Source organism: Balaenoptera physalus, assembly GCF_965194825.1.
Source record: "Balaenoptera physalus genome assembly, chromosome: X".
In the NCBI taxonomy this organism is placed as follows: domain Eukaryota; kingdom Metazoa; phylum Chordata; class Mammalia; order Artiodactyla; family Balaenopteridae; genus Balaenoptera; species Balaenoptera physalus.
Genome location: NC_138903.1, coordinates 5,906,263 through 5,913,863, shown reverse-complemented (window position 1 = coordinate 5,913,863; position 7,601 = coordinate 5,906,263). Strand labels below are relative to the sequence as shown.

The 7,601-nt window shown below is 45.2% G+C and overlaps 1 long non-coding RNA gene across 1 annotated transcript; it reads left to right on the top strand.

The window, feature by feature from the left end:
• The first annotated feature begins 1,058 nt into the window (after nucleotides 1-1,058).
• LOC309652485 lies at nucleotides 1,059-3,500 on the top strand. Its single transcript, XR_014258750.1, has 2 exons — nucleotides 1,059-3,024; nucleotides 3,348-3,500. It is a non-coding gene; the product is annotated as an uncharacterized lncRNA (long non-coding RNA).
• The last annotated feature ends 4,101 nt before the right edge of the window (nucleotides 3,501-7,601 follow it).

Genomic DNA, 7,601 nt, shown 5'->3' with positions numbered 1-7,601 from the left:
TCACATCCACCTTCTCTGCCTGCCTACCCTCGGTGGACACTTACAAATGCTCTTCAGGACATGCATCTTCCTGCTGTCTTTCTGCCTTCCTCCACAGACTGCCTTTAGGTGCATTTTTTTATGTCGAGGAACTGGCAGATCCACATGCAAGTGTAAGAAATAACGCAGAGTCCCAAGTCATCTTCATGCATTTCCCCAAGAGTAACATCTTGCAGGACTGCAGTCCTACGGCACCACCCGGAAACTGATATCCACCAACCTCCCCGGTTCTACACGCACTCATTTGTGTGGTCGTGTACAGCTAATGCAGTTTTATCACACGTGTAATCATTCCTCCATATAATTTTTACTTTGGTTCACACGTCACTTTGATTAGGTATCTCAAATTTTAACATGTCTGCATACATTTGACCAAACTCTCAGGGAGCCTAATTCCTGTCTGCACTCAGCGTGTAACCCTATGTGGATGGATGTAAACATTTCTGGACTCTGAAATTCCTTTCACTTAACGGATAGTCAGTGCTTTGTTGAGCTGCGTTACCTGCGACGGTGTGGAGAGTCACTGGGATTTGGAGTCCTACGTCTCCGTAGTGGATCGTCACACCTAAATTTGTCAACCATCCTTCATTGTGACCCACATCGTCCTATTTTTAAATTATGCCCTGGTGCAATGTTGGACCCTGAAATCACAAAAATATAAATGTAAGTAAATCTGGGGACAAACTTTACAAGGTGGTAGAGTCCTTGCTATTTGATTTCATTTGATTTCAAAGCCCCAAATTATACAGCCCCAAAGGCTGTATAACGAAAAAAAAAAAAAAAAAAGAAAAACAGAATTTCAGGTGATTTCCAGAGCATGAGATGGATTCTGCTGACCAACATGAACATATATGTAGGATTTCATTTGCGCGCCCAGCAGGAAATTTCCTGAACTTGCCAGAAGGATAAGAATAACAGGATGCACGCCACCCCTCCCACGTGAAGGTCGTCTTAAGTTGTGACAAACTGCATGAGAAAGGCGGGGAAGCATCTGCGGGGAGTAAGTGATGGCTTCGTCTCAAGGTGAGAGATGCAAGTTCTCCCACTGTTCTTCTCTGTAATCACTTCCTCTGCTCAGGCGAGGCGCGAGGCCAAATCCCAGTCGGGTCTGGGAGCCTGGAGAGAGAGCCGCGTCCTGCCAGGGCTGTGACACTGGGAGGAGGTGACACATAATGAGCCACGTTCACAACACGTCTCTGGTGGCTCTCGTTCCAGACAGTCATGGGAACCACCTCCTGGTCAAACAGCTGGCAACGTCTTCCTGAGGAGCCAAGCGGGGGGTGAGAGATTGTGGTCCCGCCCGACCCCGCACATCTGGATCTGTGTGATGTGCTGAGGTGCAGATAAAGCAGGTAGCTGCTTGTGCCTGGCTGTGTGTGTGTGTGTGTCTGTCGGGCATGGCTGGAGACCAGCACAGGGTGGGAAGCGGCTTGACGAGCTGCCCTGTAAGTAGGAAAGACTAAGGGCAAAGACTCCATTGAGAGGAAACTTTTCCGCGGTTCTAAGATAACTGTCAAAGCAGGAACAGCAAGTCCACAAGCCAGGGTTATGCTTTCATGATTTAAACGGAACTGTGTGGGTCAAGCAGCCCAGATTCCTAGGAACAATTCCTCTAATGGGAAAAAAAAATGTTGATGGGCAGAATCAGTAATAATCTTTAGGCATATGACATACACTGGACACAAATTTTCTCTTAATTTTATGTCCCCTTGACGCCTGAATCCGCAGTATAAACAAATCATCCTGTTACATCAAGATTCCAGCCTTCCTCCCTGAGGTTCCTTAGAGAAATGACAGCTCAGATATCCCATATCTCGGTGTTAGGCAAGGGGAGAGATCATGCTGGATTTCCCTTTCTTCCAGCAGCCGGACTCGCATTTCTCAACCTTCTCTTCACACACACAAGAAGCAGAGAACTTCCTGCCAAAGAAAGGGCCTGGATTTGCACAGCCAGTTGCATCCTGAGCCAGGAGGGAGATGATCTTTGTTTTGAAGCTCTGGACGCAGGACATAGCTCCCCCTTCCTCTGTGTCCGGTTTCCCCCTCTGCAAACAGGGATACACTTCCTACCTGCCTCGCAGGTAAATTAGCGACTATCGTGTCAGATAACAGGGCGGAAATGCTGAGATGCCAGCCTAGGAAGCTCCACGCAAGCTGAAAAGTACGGTTCTTGTTTTCACGGGTGCGACCCTCGGAATGTGTACAAGGCGGTGTATGCAAACTCGGAAAGCTGTGGGCCGTAACTTGAGAATGCCAACGGCCGCCAGCATTTTTGTTCCTGTGCTCCGAGTGGCAGCCAGCAACGACGAACAGCTTCCCTTCTGCGTGGTGCTCCCACGCTCAGTTGACGGCCTGGCGGAGACAGCCCTTCCCTGTGTTATCAGGAGACTCGAGCATCCTGGACACATCTTTGGTGTCTGCTTGGCACGGAGGCCTGGAGCAGTTTCACCTTCTCATCTGGATCATCTTTCAGTCTCGCAAACACAGTTAGCGGCTTCAATAGAGGCTGTGCCTGATTTTAAGGCTTTGCAGATCACGCTAGGCAGACGAGAATCAGTGGGCAGAGATGAAGTTAAATCAAGACACACATTTTTATGCAATGTAGGCTTGGCAGAGTGAGAATGGGAGATTTTTAAAACAAGAGACTGGTTCCTTTCTTTTCCCTCCCCACATAATCCTTGCTTCAGATGCTACCTTTGTAGGTTATGTTTAAGGAACGAATTTCTGAATGGAAAGGTGCTCCTCTTAAGTATTTTCCGGGAGAGACTGGACCATGAATTTGTGATTTTGAGAAGAACACCTAGCGGGGGAGTGTTGTTACTCACTTTGGAACTTTTCTGGCAACACACCCGCTGCCTACTTTCTTAGAGAATGGGGCCTCTCTTGGGGCAAGAGAAAGAGCGTAGACAGAAGGCAGTTTTGCTATTAAGCCAGAAAATAAAAGGGCGTTTTAAGTACAACTCCGGCTACTAGCTTCTTTAAAAGGTTTAAGGCAGGGCTTCCCTGGTGGTGCAGTGGTTGAGGGTCTGCCTGCCAATGCAGGGGACAAGGGTTCGAGCCCTGGTCTGGGAAGATCCCACATGCCGCGGAGCGACTAGGCCCGTGAGCCACAATTGCTGAGCCTGCGCGTCTGGAGCCTGTGCTCCGCAACGGGAGAGGCCGCGATGGTGAGAGGCCCGCGCACTGCGATGAAGAGTGGTCCCCGCTTGCCGCAACTAGAGAAAGCCCTCGCACAGTAAACGAAAACCCAACACAGCCATAAATAAATAAATAAATAAATCCCATTTTAAAAAAAAAAAAAAAAAAAGGTTTAAGGCAATAAAAGAGGTCTGTTTGCTGAGCTGAAAGTGAAACCCTCTTACACCTTCACAAATGTGGAGACTTTCCCTTTCTAGGAAGATGGCCCCGGAACATGGAAATACTCACTGGTACCAAGAAGAGTTTGAAAAAAAAAAAAAGAAGGAAAATGAAAACCATGGTCTGGACAGGTTACTTTCTGCAAATAAATTTTACTGTTGCAATAGGACGATGCCATGACTAGGGGATGCATCTTCCTGCCCTGGAACCTTCTCCTTGGATGCCAATCTCAAGACGGATGAGGGTCTATTTGGGGTCTTCTGACTTAATCCAAGTCTTGGGCAACCTGAACTGACAGGTAAAACCGTCACACACTTCAGCTGACACCAAGACGGCTACCTGGCCCGTACAAGGCATGGGTGTCACAAAGCCATGGATACCTGGTCTGTACAGGCTAAAAAGATCTAATAATTTTAAATGCAATGGGATCTTTTTCAGTGTGGCCAGTAGCCTCAGTTTGGGATATTTTCCATAGCCGTAGTTTTGGATAATAGAAGTAATTTACCCCAACTAGCATCCTGAAGGGTGTCTTTGCTTGCACTTGTTCAGCACAGACTTTTAGGTGAAGATCTTTGTTCAGACCCTGGTCCAGGAGATTTTCTGCTGAATTTTCCTGTAACGTGCCAGACAGGAAACAGTTTAGGCTCTGCAGTGCACGCGGTGTCACTTGCAACTGCTTGATGCTGCCACTGTAGCACGAGACGGCCACAAACAACACACAAACAAGTGAATGGGACTGGGTCCCAATAAAGCTTTACTTCATCAAACAAGTGGAGGGCCAGATTTGGCCCACAGACTGTAGTTGGTTGACTCCTGCTCTAGAAGCTGATGTCCAGGTATCCAGACTCTGGTGTCCTGGGCATTGGGGCAATAGCTTAAACCAGGGGTTGGCAAAGTGCAGCCAATGGACCAAATCTTCCCAGTTTACCCAGTGAAATGTTACAAACAAGCAGGATAAATGAACTACAGTGAATTATAGCAACATGTAGCAATATCTTAGAAACCTGATACTCAATGAAATAATCAAGTCACTAAACACTGCATATTGAATATCACTTTTTATAAAGCACAGAAGCAATTAAAACTGACCTGCTTTGGTGTTGCTATACATCAGCCTCACCGGTTGTAAAATGTAATAGAGATGGAATTATGCAGTGTGTGCTCTCTTTTTTTTCTTTTTTTAAAATCTGGTTTCTTTCCCTCAACTTATTCATTTTGAGATTCATCCATACTGCTGCATGTAATGATGGTTTCTTCATTTTTATGCTGAGTAACCATCCAGGTACCACAATTTATCTTTCCTCCTGTTGACAGATATTGTTGTCACTTCCAGTTTGTGTCTACTATGAGGAAAGCTGCTGACATTGGTGCATCCATCTTCGTATGGACATATACGGTATCAGGTCTGGGGTAAACCCTATGAGGGACTTGCTGGGTTGGACCATGGGAGGCGTGTGTAACTCTGTAAAAAAATGCCCCGTTGTTTTGCAGCGTGACATTTCACGTCCCCAGCAGCCATGATGAGTGATACAGTTGCTCAACATCTTCACCGACACTTGCTATTGTCGGTCTTCTTAATGGCCATCATTTTGGCCAGTGTGTACTTACATCTCATTGTGGTTTTCATTTGCATTTTCCTGATGATAAATGATAGTGAAAATGATCAGTCCAAATTTCCCTGGATGTGAGGAGAAGAAAGGTGGCCATGAAGTACAACGAGGGATGCAATAACATTTTGGGGTGACTGAAATAGCTCCATCTCATTATGGTACTTGTTACGTGAGTATACACCTGTTAAACTTGAAAACAGATGTATCTCGCTATACGTGACCTAACCTCAACAGAACTAATACTGACAGATGAAATGGATTTGAAAAAGTCACAAAACAAAATCTACTTAGGGACAAATACACGTGTAATAAAATTCTATTTAAAAAGGTAATAAAAAGCACAAAAATTAAATATAGTGGCCGTTACTGGGAAGAGAAAAGATGACATGATAAAAGAGGAATACAGACATCAACTTAGCTTCACAGGCATTTGGAGGGTCCATCGGCGTTAACTTTATTCTTATGTGACATAACTTATACATAGAACAGTATGCTGTTTGGATACATAAAGCACAGCATAAAACATTCTACTTATAAAAACAAGCTCTTCGTGTTTGGGTTAGAATATTATAAGTGGTCACATTCCAAGTACTTTTTTTTACCCCACATGTTTGTAATGTGGGATACATTGTGGTGGTCGATAATGTTAGGGTCTTGTCTGACAGGACGAGATTGTTCAGAAAACACGCTGAAAGATTCTGAGAATATAGTAAAACGTTTTCAGTGGGAGTCAATAAATAATTTTAAATTGAAGGGGGCCATATAATCTGATTTATGCTTTTACAGAGGACATTTAAACGCACATCAGTAAGTGAAGAAGCCAGTGTGAGAAGGTTACATGTTGTAATGATTCCAACCATATGACATTTTGGAAAAGACAAAACTAGGGAGGTGGTAAAAAAAATCAGTAGTTGCCAGGGCTTACGGGGGAGGGAAGGATAAATAGGCACAGCACAGAGGATTTTTAGGGCAGTGAAAATAGTCTGTGTGAGATTCTGACGTCATATGGAAGGATACATGCCGCTACACATTTGTCGGTTCCCACAGAATGTACAACACCACGCATACACCCTAGGGTAAACTACGGACTTTGGTGATCGTGATCGTGATGTGTCAATGTAAGTTCATTCTTGGTTAAAAAAAAAAAAAAAAGTACCGTTTTGCTGACTGATGCTGGTAACAGCAGAGGCCGTGCATATCCGTGGGTGGGGTCGGGGCGGGGGGAGGTAGGTGGGACATCTCTGTACCTCCCTCTCAATTCTGTTGTAAAACTAAAACTCTCCTAAAAACAGCCTTTCGATAAAGATCAGCAGGGCCGCTGCACAGTGGCTGAGGGGAGTGGAAGCGGAGAAGTGGTTGGGGTGTGTACTGCAGGGCGCCCGGGGCGTGGGGGGTAAAGGTGAAGCTGCATAAAGGAGATATAGCTTTGAAAGGCATACTCTAGAGTTCTTACGGATGGAATTTGCTGGCGCTACGCCACAATTTAAGAATACCTCTCATAAGGTACACCTCAGCTAATACTTCACCCCTGTGAAGCTTCTGTATAACGCTGGGCTCTTGTTAGAACCTACTTGGCCAGCTTGCTGGGTCATTCTATGAATTCATAGTGGTCAGTTTTATCTTATGTTGCTATGAGATTTAGAGGCCAGGTTTGACAGCTGAAAGGCAGAAATAATAACCACGTGCCAGCTGCGATTTTCTTTTGGACGTTAATCTTCTATGAGTCTTGGACCAGGGGCAGGCAACACATGGCACTGTGGGCAATTCACACACGGAGGGCTTCCCCTGACATTCTCCACTGAAGGAATGTCAGTGATGAGAGAGTCCCATCACTCCAAAATAATTCATTCAAAACTTTCTCTACAGAGACCATGATACTTGGCTCAGCCGCAGAAGAATAATACTGACTTTGCATATCACAGAAGTCCATCTAACTATAAAAATATATCGTTTAAACTTTCATTGGTTAACAGAGAGCTTTTAAAATAAGGGTCGAATTATTCCTAGAAAAGAAAAATGAACAAGCCCACAGTCTGCCGTAATGCTTTCAGTTTTCCCCACATTCACTAACCCCACGGGTCACCTCCATCCGCAGGGTGTAGAAGCCTGCACTTTTTGGTCACCATGCAAGCTGTCATTTTCTGAGGTCAACCCTCCAGGCTTCTCTTCCAGATGTTCACGTGAGCCTTTCACTGGAGCGTTCTGTTCCCCCAACCATAGTCCATTCCCTCCAGCCTTGGCTTAGTGATCAATGTTTGAGGGATTTTAGGACGGAACTCTTTTAGGAAGTTAGTACTTTTAATTCTGTCAGTGAGGACCTTCCTGTATTGTTTTGTTACAAGAGCATTTCAGTTTCACAACAAGGCGCTCAGCCTGGGGAACGAACATTCAGAAGACAAACGTCTATGCATAAGCCGAGGTCAAAGTTACAGCAGACTGGCCCTCAGTTACTGCCGTTAGTGAAGAAAAGGCAGATGTGTAACTTGAAACGAATTCAACTTCCCGTCCTCCTAAGCACCTGCGTTTTACTGTCAGGGTAACTAGTCACAGAGTTACTGGAAATTTGAATGCAGCCAATTCAATAATAAACTATCT